Source organism: Scyliorhinus torazame, chromosome 3 (genome assembly GCF_047496885.1).
Source record: "Scyliorhinus torazame isolate Kashiwa2021f chromosome 3, sScyTor2.1, whole genome shotgun sequence".
Lineage (NCBI taxonomy): Eukaryota > Metazoa > Chordata > Chondrichthyes > Carcharhiniformes > Scyliorhinidae > Scyliorhinus > Scyliorhinus torazame.
The window spans coordinates 184,259,585-184,277,776 of record NC_092709.1 but is presented as its reverse complement, the minus strand read 5'-3'; the positions used below and the strand labels follow the sequence as shown (position 1 = coordinate 184,277,776).

Below are 18,192 nucleotides of genomic sequence, written 5' to 3'. Positions count from 1 at the left end.
GGGCGGGATTCTCCCAGCCCCACGCCGGGCAGGAGAATCGCCGCAACCGCGCCACGCCGCCCCGACACCGGCGCGCGTTTCTCCGAGGTGCGGAGAATCGCCGCCATTTGCGCCGGCGCGGCGCCGGTCACGGGCCGCTTCTCCGGCCCGAATGGGCCGAGCGGCCGCGCGGAAACGGCAGAGTCCCGCCGGCGCCGTTCACCCCTGGTCGCTGCCAGCGGGAACTCTTGAGCGAAGGGTCGGGGGGGGGGCGGCCTGTGGGGGGGGGGCGCCGCACCAACCCGCGAATGCGCTGGGGACTTCTTCAACGCGCCGGCCCCGACGCAACATGGCGTGGGGGTTCATGGGCCAGCCGCGTAATAAAATAGGGCCGGGGCTGGAGAGGCCGGCCCGCCGATCGGTGGGCCCCGATCACGGGCCAGACGTCATCGGTGGCCCCCCTCGGTGAAGGAGCCCCCCTCCCCACCCCTCCACAGGCTGCGAGCAGTTGTGAACGGCGCCGGTGGGACTCTGCCGTTTCCGCTCGGCCCGCGACCGGCGCAGCGCCAAACGCGCCACGCAAGTGGCGCCAATTCTCCGCTCCTCGGAGAATCGCGTGCCGCCGTCGGACCGCGCCGCAGGAAAAAATGGCGCGAACGGCGATTCTCCCATATGGCGCAGCATGGGAGAATCCAGCCCATAGCGTACATTTAAATAATTAAGAAAAACCATACAAATCTACAGAGGCAGCAAATACTTCAATGTAAGATTTTCCCAACAGAAATTGCATCTCAGTACTCACCTTGACTAATAGTGCAAAAAAGTGACAATGAATCAGGAGGCCGTTTTACATTAAAACCAATTTTCTTTTCCAGTGACTTCAATGCAAAATTAAAAGGAGCATAGAAGATGAGAAAACATATGAATTTGCAATTGCCAATTTTGCATTTCGTAAACATATTTATACCTAAGTATTTTATCAGCTCCTTTCTTACAATATCAAAAAATGAGAGAAAAAAACCAAAGGTGGCGTTGAACAAGAATCATAACATAAGCGCCAAATGCAGCCTGGACCACTCAGTGAAGTCCACTTACACCCTTTCAAAGCCTGGTGCCACCAACCCTGCCTTCGCCAAATGAGATCCCAGGGACATGTAGATGTCCTAATGTTGTACGGTCCTCCCCCACCCACCCCCAACACCACTAACAGTGTAAGAAGCGAGGAGAGAGCTTTCAGTTTTTCATTTGATGTTTTATTTTCCTCCTAAATGCTCTGGCTGTTATTGAGGTACAGTTTCAAGATGGCAGCCGCCATTTAAGTCTGGATCGTCAGAGCTTGTCAAGTATTCCAATGTGTGGGTTAGAACTACTGTGACAAATCTTGTCCGCTCGCCAGGTATAAATATCACCCTAATAAATGCGGGGATGTATCAATGAGGATGAGGTATTTGATGTGCTGGAAGTGGTGGAAGTGATGAGGGCCGATGTGTTAGGAGGACAAAGGTATGGGGTTCTTGGCGAGTTAGATTCACGCAATGTAGCAATCAGGAGGATAGTTAGGAGGATATTAAAATTTTGAATCTAGAGTTGATGAAGGCTTGGAAGGTTTCAGAATTCTTCAAAATGAGGAGGAACAGAGGAGACTATCGGTTGTTTTAGTGTTAAACTAGGGTTTGAAGCTTAGATTTAATACAAAAGGAGGGAGGTTATGTTTCAGTTATACAGGGTACTGGTGAGACCACATCTGGAGTTCAGTGTACACTATTGGTCCCTTATTTAAGGAAGGATCTAAATGCCCTGGAAGTAGTTCGGAGAAGGTGTAAGAGACTAATAACCAAAATGAGTGGGTTGTCTTATAAGGAAAGGTTAGACAGGCTTGGCTTGTATCCGCTGGAGTTTTAGAGATGAAGACGCGACTTGATTGAAACATATAAGATCCTGGAGGGGTCTTGACAGGGTCGATGTAGAGAGGATGTTTCCTCTTGTGGGAGAACCTAGAACCAGGGGGCACAGTTTAAAAATAAGGGTCGCCCATTTAAGACTGAGATGAGGTGGAATTCTTTTCCCTCAGATAGTCATGGGAACTCTCTTCCTGAAAACGTGGTGGAATCAGAGTCTGTGAATATTTTTAAGACAGAGGTAGATGGATTCTTGATAAGCAAGTGGGTGAAGGAGGTAGTTGGAAATGTGGCACTGGGGTTCGAATCAGATCAGCCATGATTTTATTAAATGGCGGAGCAGGCTTGAGGGACCTACCACGACTGCTCCTAATTCGTATGTTCGTATCAGGATCACCAAGGTTGTACATCATCAGATTCAGCCCAGCCAACAGTTACAGGCAGAATCAAGGCCTAAGTTGCAATGTTTCTGTGAGAAACCAATTTGTTTATTTTTGTTTTGCTATAACTTGATGTTGGACATCCTGACAACAATTACTCTGTCAATGGAGGCGGTGAGGTAAAGGGTGTATCTGGAAACCAGCTGACTTCACGCTTACAATAATGTTGCCAAGAAGCTTCATGTAAATGAGTGATGGAAAGGACCAAGAATGAAACATTTTGAATGCTGAATTATTGTTACATGTGGGCCAATGATGGAAACTCAGTTAGAACTGGGAGTGATTCCAAAGGTCATTTTACAATTATATTTCTATTTTGTGTCTCGCTGCACAATGCAGCTAAAACTGTTGGTATATTACTCATAGCCTTTGAAGATTGGGAGAAAAAAAAGCAAACTTGGCTTTTACTTCCATTTTTGAGGAGTGAGGGTTGCAGAGAGAATTCTTTTTTCTGGGTGTGAGAGTTTTATGTGTAAGTGCGAGTGTTTAGTTGTGTAAAGGGATTTTTGTTACATTTCCAGTGGTTACCGTGGGAGAGAAGAGCAGCTTCGAGGTCTGTCTGCAAGTATGTTTGCGTGTAAGAGAGAGATTGTTACATGTTAGTGTCAGGCAAGGCATGATATAAATTCATAAACTGTATCCGTTTTACAAAAGTGAAAATCCAGGGGCGGCATGTGGCGCAGTGGTTAGCACTGGGTCTGCGGCACTGAGGATCTGGGTTTGAATTCCGGCTCTGGGTCACTGTCCGGATGGAGTTTGCACATTCTCCCCATGTCTGCGTGAGTTTCACCCCCGCAACCCAAAGATATGCAGGTGAGGTGGATTGGCCATGCTAAATTGCCCCTTAATTGGAAAAAATAATAATAATTGGGTACTCTAAATTTATTTTTAAAAACAAAAATGAAAATCCAGAACTACAGTTAGTTCGAAAGATTTGATTTTCTTCTAACAATACTGTTTATCTTTGTGTAATGATCCAGAAACAAATATGCCTTTCTTCCACACATTTGTTACTCACAATCAGGGGCTACAGTGGAAGAATCAATCTAGTCTGGTCTTCTAAGTTCAAGGTAGTTTATTGAAAGACACTTCCTCATAGCAACTAACCCACAAGAAGCTCTCACCGCAGAGGGTTCCAACTGTCTATACTTATGGGATAGCAATGTCACATGTTTAACAAGCAATTCACTTAACAAGTGAATTGCTATACACAGTGACTATCAGTAAATTGACAACGTCAGGGGGTCATATTGTTTGAAGAAAATAAAGGGGGCGGGATCTCCGATTCTGAGACTAAGGGCGGGATTCACCGCAATCGGTGAATTGGCCCGACGCCGGCGCCAAGAACGGCGCGAACCACTCCGACGCCGGGCCAACCGGAAGTTGCGGAATTCTCCACACTTCCCAGGGCTAGGCCGGCGCCGGAGGGACTGCGCGAGTTAGCACATGCGCAGAACCGCCAGCGTGGTTTAGCGCATTCGCAGACCAGCGTATTCTGGCGCATGCGCAGGTGGTTGTCTTCTCCGTGCTGGCCATGGCGGAGCCCTATAGGGGCCGGCGTGGAAGGAAGGAGTGCCCCCACGGCACAGGCCCACCCGCAGACCTGTGGGCCCCGATTGTGGGCCAGGCCACCGTGCCCCCCCTCCCCCTGGGCCGAATCCCCCCCACCCCCCCGAGGACAGCACCAGCCGGCCTACCAGCCAGGCCCCGCCGTGTGGGACCATGTCCAATCCACGCCGGCGGGACTGGCCAGAAACCAATGGCCGCTCGGCCCATTGGGGCCCGGAGAATTGCCAGGGGGGGCCGCTGCCAACGGCCCCCGACCGGTGCGGCGTGATGGCCGCCCCCGCCCGAAAAGCGGCGCTGGAGAATACGGTAGCTGGTGTCGGAGCGGCGGGGCGGGATTCACGCCGCCCCCCCCCCCCCCCCCCGAGGATTCTCCGACCCAGCGGGGGGGTTGGAGAATCCCGCACCAAGTGTTGACGCCGGGGCAGAATTCGTGGACGTTCATTACAGCAAACTGCCTCCGAACCTGTATCGATCCAACAACTGTGGAGGGGCTAGCAGCTGCACCATGTGGAACACAATCGATTCCGATGAAAAACGGTGCGGGATTTGTCGGGTCCGTGATTGATACAAAGGAGGCTCTCAAGCTGCAGCCGCATATACACAGTTCACTCTCCACACACACTCATCCCAGCCAACAGGTTGTGCTGGAGTGCGCCCATACAGCTGATGGGTCGGCTGGGGCCAAAGAGCACCCAGGCGGTGGACCGGGGGTACCCCTATATGACCCATGTTCACAGTAGGCTGTTAGCGGCGTGTGCAGCTGCATGGCTGCCTTGCCGCTGTGACAATGGTGTTCCGGGCCCGTCCACACGACCCGACAACCCACCTGCTGGCTACCTCCCGCTACTCCTCTTAACCCTGGCAGAAGCCTCTTGGCCAGCGGCACAACTGTCAGCACACTATGGCGATGTTGGACACATTACGTACCCCCTCTCTCCCTCTGCAGCCATGACACTGGTTTCACGATTTTTAAAAGCACAAGTGACCCGTTTCATTGGGAACTCAGCCCATTGGAGGCTGAGCATCACGGAGGCCCTGGGGGAAACTGGGTTAGGCCCGCTAATGACATGCAAGCGGCATTTACTGTACTTGCGTTCCGGACCACGTTGACGCGCTGTCGGGGTGACGGAGAATAGCGATTTAGCATCAAACCGGCGCCTGCCACGATTTTAGCGTCGGAACCTATTATCCACATAAACAGTTTTTACGATTTCAGCGTCAGCCATCCCTCGATTTTTAATTGTTCCTTCTGCATTTATGACGTCTTAGTCTCAACAAAAACCTTGCAATTTGCCCCGTGAACCTCGGGCAGTATGGTAGCACAGGTGGATAGCACTGTGGCTTCACAGCGCCAGGGTCCCAGGTTCGATTCCCCGCTGGGACACTGTCTGTGCGGAGTCTGCACATTCTCCCCGTGTGTGCGTGGGTTTCCTCCGGGTGCTCCAGTTTCCTCCTACAGTCCAAAGATTTGCAGGTTAGGTGGATTGGCCATGATAAATTGCCCTTCGGGGTTATTGGCTTACTGAGATAGGGAGGAAGTGAGGGCTTAAGTGGGTCGGTGCAGACTTGATGGGCCGAATGGCCTCCTTCTGCACTGTATGTTCTATGCTATCTATGCTAACCAGACGTTTGTGCAGCATCCTGATACAAAAACAGCAGGCTCCCTACTTGGGCTGATTCTCTCAGCCCACGCGGTGCCGGTTGTGGGCCGCTCTACGCTGCCGGGCCCCCGATTCTCGTGAAAACGCCGAGTCCCGCCGGCGCCGTCCATACCTGCTCTCAGCAGGTGCGACCTCGGCGTGGAAGGGTCGTGGGGGGGTCCCGACCCCGGGGGGGGCCCCGACGTGGCCTGGCCCACGATCGAGGCCCACCGATCTTTCTGGCTGTGGGCCTCCTTTCCTACGCGCCGGCTCCTGTAGTCCTGCGCCATGTTGCATCGGGGCCGGCGCGTTGAAGGAAGCCACTGCGCATGCGCACGTTGGCTCCGGCGCCACTGCACATGCATGGATCCCGCGGAGCCCAGTTCGCGCCGGGATCAGCAGCTGAAGCGGCATCTTAACCATCCATCATCCCTGCCCACCCCCTTTTCAAATGAACATATTAAGCTTCAATACACAAACTTTAATGTTTCTCTTTTTTCAAATCCTAAACATGAGAAAAAGTCCAAAAGATCTCAGAACATGACATAAAGAAATGGCAAATGATCGCTTAATTTCTTTTTACTCATAAAATCAATGCACTTAAAATAGTCCATAAATTCTGACAATTTGTTGACAATCCAGTTATTAAATTTTATTAAGATTACTTGTATTTTCAAATTCTGAGTGTGTTTATAGGCTGTGCCCCAGATGTTCAGAAGTTGCAAATAGCCAACACATTGAGGATCAGGTATTCTCTACTTTCAGGAGCGCAGCCTTGTCACTGGCAACACTGTTGAGTGGAATGTTTGCCCGATTGCTATTTTAAGCTAACAAGTTACAAATTCTTGATGATACAGTCAGTTTAAAAGCAGCTGTGTAGCAGTTCATTTATAGCCATGTTTTACGGTTAGATTCTCCTTAAGGAAGATGTGAGGTAGAAGTAAAAATTGTATAAATTATTTGTCCTCATGGACAAGTATTATTATTCTCCGCTTAATCAAAACTTGGTCGGTTATAAAATGATGATCATAGTACTTGAAACGTCAAGCCAAGCACTCAGCTTTATTTCTAAAGGAATGGAATTGAAAAGTAAGGGAGTTATGCTGAACATGTATCTAGTTACCATATATAATTTTTTAAGAATACAGAGGCAGTGGAGAAAGAACAGAGATGATCCACAAGCATGATATATGTGAAATGTGTGGTTATGAAAGGTTTTGATCGAGTGGATTAGAATGTTGTGGGGAACAGCAAAACTAGAGGCCATTAATAGAAGCGAGTCACCAAGAAATCAAACAGGCAATTGCAAAGAATCTTCTTTACCTGAAGAGTGGCCAGAATGAGGCATTTAAGGGGGTGGTGGTTACGATGATAGATTTAGATAGGGGCAGATGGAAGGAGGTTTGGGTGGAGCATATGAATGCCAGCATGGACTGGCTGGGTCGAATGGTCTATGCTGTGCTATTTATCCTATGTAATCCTACATGGTGAGTGAGTCAACAGGATGCTGAATGTTATATTGAATACAAACCTTGACATAAAAGCTCATAAAACATTATGCATTAAGTATGCATTATGCTTATATAGTAGAGAAGCTTTTTAAAAATTAATCCTTTTTTCCTTCCTCCCTTGAAAACAACTGGTTCTATTCAGGGAATTGTTCCATGGGCGCCCACGGCTCTCCTGTCACACTAGGGCAGGCAACACCAACACGCATTAGCTGAAGAGCCTTTTGCACGAATCAACTAAATGAGAACAAAGTCCCATAGTGAGCGCATTTGAGTGTTTCCCAGCACTCGCAGCGTTGAGAAGCACATGGCTATAAAACGGCATTCACGTCAAATCAGGGGCCTCAGCGGGGAACGCGCGGCCTCGCCTCGTTTTCTACACTGAGGAACTGCGCCAGGGTCCCAGGTTCGATTCCGGCTTGGGTCACTGTCTGTGCGGAGTCTGCACATCCTCCCCGTGTATGCGTGGGTTTCCTCAGGGTGCTCCAGTTTCCTCCCACAGTCCAAATATGTGCAGGTTAGGTGGATTGGCCATGATAAATTGACCTTAGTGTCCAAAATTGCCCTTAGTGTTGGGTGGGGTTACTGGGTTAGGGGGATAGGGTGGAGGAGGTGTTGACCTTTCCAAGAGCCGTGCAGACTCGATGGGCCAAATGGCCTCCTTCTGCACTGTAAATTCTAACTCGGCTCATCGGAACTCAGTGTAGTGAGAGATTGGGACTTCATTTTTAAATGCCGTCCAAATATCCGAGGCCTCCGTTGCGACCACCAACCCCCCCCCCCCAAGTCCCAACACACTATGGGAGGGTCTGTGTACCCGCCCCCCCACCACCACCACCACACTCCCAACACCCGTGTGGGGCACCCCTGGCCTGGTTGGCAGCACACAAAGGATGCTAGCTTGGCAGGTTAGCAGTGCCAACCTGACAAACTGGCAGTCACCCTGCCAACATGCAATTCCACCTGGGCACCTAAGCAGTGTCAGGTGCTAGGCTGGCACCACCAGGGTGCCAGATTGGCACTGCTAGGGTGCCAGGCTGGCAGTTCCAGGGTGTCCAGGTGACACCAGCAGTGCCAGGGTACCACTCTGCCCAAAAGGCATATATTGGGAACAATGAGGTTGCAACCATAAAACCAAAAGTATAATCTATAAGCATTGTGCAGCTATACCACTCAGATTTATTTAGAGCCCAATGATGTTCATCATTAAACTAATCATTTAAAACTTCATGTGAGGGTGCAGGAGTGGGAGGGATGGGGCAGGATGGACCGGGTCATTTAACAGGGGCTGAAGGAGGGAGGAGAAAGTTGTAAATTAACAGCAAATTTAAACATGAGTGGCACGGTGCCACAGTTCTGTCCATGTGTAGTCTACATGTTCCCCCCATGTGTGCGTGGGTTTCCTCCGGGTGCCCGGTTTTCTCCAACAGTCCAAAGATGTGCAGGTTAGGAAGATTGGCCATGCTAAATTGCACTTAGTGTCCAAAGGTGTAGGTTAGGTGGGGTTACAGGGATAGGGTGGGGGAGTGGGCCGAGGGAGGGTACTCTTTCGCAGAATTGGTGCAGACCCGATGGGCTGAATGGCCTCCTTCTGCACTGTAGGGCTTCCATATATAATGATAAAACAATGAAAACACAGCCCTTACTTGTCCTGACTTGTCCATTTTAGGTTGTTTTCAAGTTAGCATGATCCAACTGATTAGAAGCTGCAAATCTGGGGCGTCATTCTCCGACCCCCCCGCCGGGTCGGAGAATGGCCGTTGGCCGCCGTGAATCCCGCCCCCGCCGAAGTCTCCGCTCCCGCCGAAGTCTCCGCTCCCGGAGATTGGGCGGGGGCGGGAATCCGGCCGCGCCAGTTGGCGGGACGCCCCGCTGGATTCTCCGGCCCGGATGGGCCGAAGTCCCGCCCAGGAATTGCCTGTCCCGCCGGCGTAAATCAAACCTGGTATTTACCGGCGGGACCAGGCGGCGTGGGCGGGCTCCGGGGTCCTGGGGGGGGGCGCGGGGCGATCTGACCCCGGGGGGTGCCCCCACGGTGGCCTGGCCCGCGATCGGGGCCCACCGATCCGCGGGCGGGCCTGTGCCATGGGGGCACTCTTTCCCTTCCGCCTCCGCCACGGCCTCCACCATGGCGGAGGCGGAAGAGACTCTCCCCACTGCGCATGCGTGGGAAACTGACAGCGGCCGCTGACGCTCCCGCGCATGCGCCGCATTTCCGCGCCAGCTGGCGGGGCTACAAACGCCATTTCCGCCAGCTGGCGGGGCGGAAATCCCTCCGGCGTCGGCCTAGCCCCTCAATGTTGGGGCTAGGCCGCCAAAGATGCGGAGACTTCCGCACCTTTGGGCCGGCGCGATGCCCGTCTGATTGGCGCCGGCTTTGGCGCCAGTCGGCGGGCATCCCGCCGTTGGGGGAGAATTTCGCCCAAGATGTTAAAAGGGACCATGCAGCTCTAGAGCCTCAGGTTGCAGTCCCCTGCCTTTGTAGAATTTTTACGTGCAAAGACAAAGATTACTGACGACAACAATTCAAAAGCAGGGGCCAGCATCTCAGAACCCAGCCCTCTTCTTTCTCATGGTGTAGGTACATCCACAGTGCTGTTAGGGACAGAGTTCCAGGATTTTGACCCAACGCTTGTGAAGGAATGGCGATATATTTCCAGGTCAGAATGGTGAGTGACTTGAAGGGGAAGGTAGTGTTATTCCCATGTATCTACTGCCCTTGCCCTTCTAGATGATGGTGGACGTGGGTTTGGAAGGTGCTATTTGAGAGGGCTTGATGATTTCCTGCAGTGCATCTTGTATCATACAATTTACAGTGCAGAAGGATGCCATTTGGCCCATCGAGTCTGCTCCGGTCATTGGAAAGAAAACCCTACTAAAGCACATCAAATAATAGATGGTGCACACTGCTGCTACTGTGCGTTGGTAGTGGAGAGAGTGAATGTATGTACAAGCGGGCAGCTTTGTCCTGGATGATGTCAAGCTTCTTGAGTGTTGTTGGTGCTGCTCTCATCCAGGCAGGGGGAGAGCATTCCATTGCACTCTTGACTTGTGCTTTATAGATTGTGGACAGTAACCCTAGAATCTTGCCCGCTGGTTACAATATTTGGGGTTTCGGACTCCCCGTCTTTCTACTCGGGAGTGAAGATGGATGTTCTTGCCTTCAATTACTCAATAGTCAGGGGGCAAACATTACTCAACTGGAGATCTCCTTCAGCAGCCAAGGCTTGGGTGGAATATATCATATCGGTCTTGTATCTGGAAAAGTCAGAGGCTCGGTGGGGAGGTTTTACCAAAGATGGCGGCCATTCATTTATTTCTTTAAGGATCTGGATATGTTAGAGTGTTAGGGGGTTGAGTTAGTGGGGGTTAGTTTAGTAATAGGGGTTCCTTGTTCCATTACACTCGTTAATTACCTTCCTACTTTTGATTTGCTTGTTTTTTGGATGTTTATACAATTTAGATTATGTGTATATCTTTGTCTATATTTATATTACTTTTTATATTTGATAATTCAATAAATGTATACTGCTCCACTTATATTTTTGATCCACTTGTATTATCGATGGGTAATAATTTGGTAATAATGAAGACCCAGCAGTCTGAAACCAAGTCCTCAAAGGCCAAAGCTCCTCCAAGTCACCCACCATGGCCATCTCAAGTGTCCTTAATGGATGTTCAGGATGCTACCAACCACCAAGCTGTAGCCTCTGAGAAGCCATGGCGTAATGTTACGAGAAGGAGATATCTAGATGTGTGTGTTTAAAGGGCAGCACGGTAGCATAGCGGTTAGCGCAATTGCTTCACAGCTCCAGGGTCCCAGGTTCGATTCCCAGCTGGGTCACTGTCTGTGCGGAGTCTGCACCTTCTCCCCGTGTGTGCGTGGGTTTCCTCCGGGTGCTCCGGTTTCCTCCCACAGTCCAAAGATGTGCAGGTTAGGTGAATTGGCTGTGATAAATTGCCCTTAGTGTCCAAAATTGCCCTTAGCGTTGGTTGAGTGGGGTTACTGGGTTATGGGGACAGGGTGGTGTGGGCTTGGGTAGGGTGCTCTTTCCAAGAGCAGGTGCAGACTCGATGGGCCGAATGGCCTCCTTCTGCACTGTAAATTCTATAAATTCTATATTAAGAACTTGAATCCAGAAATGGGATTGAAGATGTAGTAGGCAATGTAGGGGTTAAACAGACTGAGGGAAAAAAATTGCTAGCACAGGTGGCTACACCCACATATGGTCTGACTGACATTATCTCATTCACATTTAACCTTGTTAGTGGTGTAGCCATCTAAGATGGCCACCTGCCAAGGACCATGGGAACTGGGCCAACCCAGGACTCAGACAGATACAGATCCTATGTGTATCTGAAACACAGGTAACCAGACCTGATCGAAACCCCTGCTCGTTTGCATTTTAATGGCCCATTTTCCCAGGACAATAGAACTCCAATCAAGCAACCGGTACAGCCACAGACTGATCAGCGCCACTCCCCTTACTCAGAAAGCACAACTGCCAAAGTCAATGACCGCTAAGGACCCGCCCAGCCACCCGCCCCATTATTGGCCGAAATCGAAGACAGTGATCAGAGCCCTGTCGAACTATTGGGTCCCAGGTTAAGGACCGCCCCAAAGAGCGCAAAATCCCAGAGGGATAAAAGAGGACACAGCCGTGTGTTCTGTCTCTTTTGGATCCGACCTGTGCCAGCCGAATTGCAGCAGGAACTGCCAGCTAAGTTCAAGACCAACGATTGCTACCTGACGAATGAACCCAGCAGAGACAGTGCCACTTTCTTCGAACCAGCCAAGTGAAATCCAGATAAAGGCCTTATCCATTTGCACAGTGCCGGTCGCCCTGAAGTTAAGTATAGGTTATTGTAGCTGATAGATGTAGTTTAACTCACAGTAGATATTGTGTTTGCATGTTGAGATAACTCTTGTGTATGTAAATAAACCATCTTTTGAACTAACTAACTGGTTGTGTGATCGATATAAGGTATGGCTTGTGGTTCACTAAGATAAATAGAATTACCCACAGTATTGGCGACGCTGCTGGGTGGGACCGAAACAGAGCAACATTATTGGCAACAGTGGGAATACACAGGGTTCCCTTGTTCAGCCAGGATGAAATCCATTGTCCTTCAGGACACTTATGTTTCACCAGCCATTAGCCATTGCAGAGTCTGATGGCCCCTTTGGTCCGTCATGGGGAGGTTAGTTGCATAGCAAGGCTCTGTTCTTTTGTATAAATGGGAGGGGGAAATCAAGTAGCCAAGGTAATGTTGATGGTTCAAGTCTGAACACCCCAGGAGAGAAGGATTTGAAAAGCCACAGAGAGGGAGGTCATGAAATGCTGTTCCAGAGACAGGCTTTCGAAAGAGTTCTGATGGAACTTCATTAAGACAGACAAATTGCTTCACAAATGCAAGAATCACCTTTGTGTACCTGTGTAAGTGGAATGAGAATTACATGTTCATTTTAAGTGCCGTTTAATGGGAACTCGCCCGTTAGGGTTAAGAAACTGCATGTAATCTGTTATTGTTCGGGTTGAAGTTTCAAAGTTTAAATATTCTTTTTCTTTTGTTGTAATCAAGTTTGTTTATAAAATAACCACGCCCTATTTCTTATATCAACACTCCTGCAACAAATCAATTGTTCCGCACCGCATTAAAACTTACAAATGGCACGGCTCTGATCCAGCATCATAGCTACTGTTGGGATCTGATCAGGTGTCCGTAACAGTAGGAACACAGGGATAGGAAGGACACAGAAGAGGCATTAGGTCATTGGGTTGCATTACATATGCATTATTCATGTAACTATTTGTCAAATCAAAACTGGAGTCTTTCAGAGTGGTAAAGGAAAATGTTTTAAATCGGACAATGCAGTCAGCAAAGTATTTTGTTTGGTATAACTGTTGATCTTCAGAATCTTATTGAAGTAGCAGAGACTTCCATGACGTTATATTGTTTGAGGGCATTAATGTGGTGCGTTTAGGAGTCTGGTAACAGCGGGGAAGAAGCTGTTTTTGAGTCTGTTTGTGCGTGTTCTCAGACTTCTGTATCTCCTGCCCGATGGAAGAAGTTGGAAGAGTGAGTAAGCCGGGTGGGAGGGGTCTTTGATTATACTGCCCGCTTTCCCCAGGCAGCGGGAGGTGTAGATGGAGTCAATGGATGGGAGGCAGGTTCGTGTGATGGACTGGGCGGTGTTCACGACTCTCTGAAGTTTCTTGCGGTCCTGGGCCGAACAGTTGCCATACCAGGCTGTGATGCAGCCCGATAGGATGCTTTCTATGGTGTATCTGTAAAAGGTGGTCTTCGACTTTCATGGCAATTCTTCCTTCTCAGGCAGTTCCAAGACAACTCTACTTTGTATAGCATGATCGCAGAATATGGAGCAAATGATTACTGGCGTGATTTAATCAATTGGGAATTATGTCCCATAGTGAGCGCGTTAAGCCGCATATTTCCCAGCGCTGCACATTTCCCGGTGCTCGCAGCGCCGAGAAACACACTAACTAACCTGACTCTGGTTAGAAACAGCACGGGCGGGATTCTCCCCTCTCCGGCGGGGCGGGCCGTACCGGCGGCGGGGAGTAGCATGAACCACTCTGGCGTCGGGCCGCACTTAGTCCCGTTTCCTGCACTGAGAAGACCCACTCGTCAAAACTCCTCAGTGCAGGGAGAGATCGGGTGCCATTTTTAAATGGCGTCTCGATCTCTTGAGCCTCCGCCGTGACCCCCGATCCCACCCCCCCCCAAGCACCAACTCACGATAAGCAGCACCCTTGGCCCTCACACCCAAGCAGGGCAACCCCCACCTGATCACTTCCGCGCAAAGAAATGCCAGTGTCGCACCTTGGCACTGCCAGTCTGGCAACCTGCCAGTGCCATCTGGGCACATTGGCAGTGCCAGTCTGGAATCCAGCTGGCAATGCCAGGGTGCCAGGATGAGTGGCACAATGCCACACGAGTTATCTGATGACTTGCTGATTTCCGGAGACAAAATATCGGCTACAAAATTTGAACAAGTGGGCTCTCAAATGACAACGGAACTACAAGATATTGATGGTACTGTTGAAGTGAGGGTAGAGACCCTGAAGACATTGCCTTATGGTCAAAATATATTTCACTGGGTATGATAGAATATTTTGTACTAAATAAACGAGAAAACTAAAGAGGTGGTCATTGACTTCAGGGAGCAAAGTACTGTACACACCCCTGTCAGCATCAATGGGGCCGAGGTGGAGATGGTTAACAGTTTCAAATTCCTCGGGGTGCACATCACCAAAAATCTGTCCTGGTCAACCCAGGTCAACACAGCCACCAAGAAAGCATAGCAGCGGCTATACTTCCTCAGAATATTAAGGAAATTCGGCATGTCCACATTAACTCTTACCAACTTTTACAGATGCACCATAGAAAGCATCCTATCTGGCTGCATCACAGCCTGGTATGGCAACTGCTTGGCCCAAGACCGCAAGAAACTTCAGAGTCGTGAACACCGCCCAGTCCATCACACGAACCTGCCTCCCATCCATTGACTCCATCTACACCTCCCGCTGCCTGGGGAAAGCGGGCAGCATAATCAAAGATCCATCCCACCCGGCTTACTCACTCTTCCAACTTCTTTCAAAAAGTCTGAGAACACACACAAACAGATTCAAAAACATCTTCTTCCCAGACTCCTAAATGACCAACTTATGGAATTGTGTACCTTGTGTTGCCCTATTATGTATTTTCTTTTTCTTTTCTTTTCTTTTCATGTACTAAATGATCTGTTTCAGCTGCTCGCAGAAAAATACTTTTCACTGTACCTCGGTACACATGACAATAAACAAATCCAATCCAACATAGGTAATATGGAAAATTTGAGAAAAGCGTTTGAGGTTGCAGGCCGAAAGCAGGTTAAAAGTCTTCATCAGTCCCATTTTCTGAGTGTAGAGAGAAATGGGCTGACGGAAATTAGGTTGGTTGGGTGGGGAGAGGGGCGTGGTGAGATTGAGGGGCAAAAATGAAGGTGAGCACAGGGCCCCACAAACAGTAAATCTGCCTTTGGCCCTGTACAAGTCTTTGTTGCTGCTTCTCTATCCCAAGGTGAGTAGCCCCATCTGGTGGCACACTGAAAACTCAGCAAACGTAAGTTTAAACTGCAGACTTAATCTTCTGCACATTAGCAGTGTGCAAGGTATATGTCATGAATTGTACTCACAGCAGGTGAGGCTCTGCACCAGGAGTGAGCATTCATAACATTTACCCAAACATAATATCCTATTGTCATTTAACTGGCTCTTACAAGAACTTATTCTTATAATGTCCTTGTTCAGGTGTAAGGACATACATTGTCCAAGGAGCCTGTGAGCTAATTCACAAACCAGGACAGGAAGGAGTTGATCGTAGGGCCCATTTGATTTTATATCTTCAGTAAAACAAAACAGCCCTATCTCTGTCCCTGCATCTTGTCATTTCTTAAAATACCCTTCCTTGAATCCGTTCCAGCTGTTGATCTCTGTATCATGTGATTACCAGGATGTTCGTGGGCAAATTCCGTGAACTTTGGTCTTTTGTCATCTCGTTAATTTACACTGAAGGAAGAATCAGGAGAGATGTAAAATCAAGGTGACACACTGGTCAACACCGCTGCCTCACAGTGCCAGAGTGCCTCGGGTGACTGTCTGGAGTTTCGCTTTATCCCCATGGATTTCGTCCGGGTGCTCCAGTTTCCTCCCACTGTCCAAAGATGAGCAGATTAGGTGGGGCTATGGTGTTAGGGTGGGGCAGTTGTCCTAGATAGGGTGCTCTTTTGGACAGTCAGTGCAGACTCGATGGGCCAAATGGCCTCCTGTTGTACTGTAAGGATTCTATGGATTCAGTTCACTATAGCTTGTCTTACCCTGTCACACCATGTTACAATTAACCCTCTTTGTGTTTGATTGGGACACTGGTCAATTCAGAAATTTATGAATAAACATAATTATGTCACTGCTTAAAATATACTTTCTGATTTGTACTTCATGAAGCTCCAAGGATGTGTGAACAAATACAAAGGTCACCATACTGTACAAAAGCTTGTTCCCACAGCAACAGTGATGCTAACCTCCAGATACAAGAACTGCTGCTTTTTGTTACTGCATCCTTACACATGGACATACTTTCAATCTAAGTAATTTGTGTAGCTGTGTTAGCTCAGTGGACTAGACAGCTGGTTTGAGATGCAGAACAAAGCCAGCAGCACGGGTTCAATTCCCATACCAGCTTACCCGAACAGGTGCCGGAGTGTGGTGATCAGGGGCTTTTCACAGTAACTTCATACTTGTGGCAATAAAAGATTATTATTGTTATTAGAATGATGGACAAGTTAGGGCATTTTAAAGATAACTATTCCAAATACTACAATTTGTGTGCCTTCTCCAGTTATACAGCCACAAAGGAGCAAAAATAGGCCATTCAGCCCCTCAAACCTGTTTAACGTATATGTCAAACTAAAGTGCTATTTTAACATGTTGACAGTGAAGGATCTGATTCACTAGTTTCTTTTTTAGAAAATTGCGATTTGCAGTCAGGCAAATGTGAATTGTTAACAAGAAACATCACACAAAGGGCGCGGCCTACCGGCCCTATTGCGCTCGAGCTCAGGGTCATTTTTTTGGACCCTGGGGAGTTTCTCACTGGTTTAGCCCATACGTAGGGCGCGAATCTCTGGCCTCGTTGCGCTCTCACTCAAGCGAAACAAGGCCGGTGAATAGTGGGAGAGGCCAAAAACGAGAACCGTGCCAGGAGCCAGTTTGCGATGCAACTGGCCCGCTTCCGAAGGCGAAATCAGGATCTCGCTGCAGTGTGTCGAGAAACCGATTATCACTACTTAAGCCCTGTTTCCATACAATTAATGGAAGCCACCTCATATCCAACGGCCTCCCGTCATACATCGGCCTCCCCAGCAAGGGCTCACACTGGCGCCGATTAGTACTCCTTTTGAAAAATGTGAATCTAGCGGAAGGGCTTCTGTGGGGAACCGAGGAGTTGAATAGCCATCTTTGCTCACTGGCAATGAGCCTGGGGGCGTTGGGCTCGCTGCCCCTGTGCTCGGCGGGGAGTGGGGGACCCTCGGCCAGGGGTGGGGGGCCCTCCGCAGGGATGAGCAGCCATTGGAGGGTGGGGGCGGTGGAGGCACTGAAGGGGCAACCGGGGGGGAGCAACCTTCTGCGGCACCACCATTTCAACCCCTGGATCGTATGCACCCGTTCCAGGGGCAACCCTTGTCCCTGCCCATCTGCCCTAACAATCATCCACAACCTCCGTTGACTGCCTCTGGCTGTGCGGCTGGAGGCTATTGCTAATAGGGAATTGGCAATCATGGTTAAGTGAGCACTTCACACAACCCAAGTGCATTCCAATCACACCTTAATGCCTGAACATTGTGCCTGAACTCTGCGGGAGGCACATGCAACATCAGAACACCCTGCTGGGCGTCTGGGGGCCCTGAAGCCAGAGGGCCCCAGCACACTTGTCGACGGCACACGCACTGCCGTGCCGCCATATCTAGTGTGCTGGCTGCGAGACGCGCCCTCATCAGAATGGCGGAAATTGGGGGAGCCAGTGGCCACCGTCGGCACGCAATGGAACGGATCCGGGTTGGCTCTCAGCACCCCCTCCTCCTGGTCGATGCCCATAGAGCCCTGGAGTTCACCTTTGGACAGAAGGGCAGCTGGTTCGAGCCCCAGCTACCCCTACATCATCTGTCTCTGCCAGCCCTGGCGGTTCCCCATGGTCCGCACCATCGTGCCAACGCCCTCAGCGATGCTCCTCAGTAACTGGGCCCTGCTCTGCAGCGCCTCGGCAATGCTTACCTACGACTGGGACAAGCTCTGCGGCACCTCGGCCATCCCCTGAGAGCAGGACATGTCCAGCAGAACCTCATCAAGGTCAGCCTGGTACTGGGTCACATCCCCCAGCGAGTCGGACATTCTACCGAGACTCTCAGCCATGGCCGTCACCGACTGCGCGACGCCTTGGACACCCTCACTAATAGTGCTGACATCGTGGACCAAGCTCTCTGCTGCAGTCGCCACCCTAGCAGTGTTGGCCTCGGTGCCACGTGTTGCCGGCGACATCCCCTGCGCCTGTAGCCTCTGGGACTCCTCCAATCGGCAATGGATCAGCCGGAGTTACG

The 18,192-nt window shown here is 50.0% G+C and overlaps 1 protein-coding gene across 5 annotated transcripts in view; it reads right to left on the bottom strand.

The window, feature by feature from the left end:
• tbc1d1 (TBC1 (tre-2/USP6, BUB2, cdc16) domain family, member 1) overlaps positions 1-18,192 on the bottom strand; it is a 393,938-nt gene that overhangs the window by 297,290 nt on the left and 78,456 nt on the right. The gene's annotated exons all lie outside the window — the stretch shown is intronic.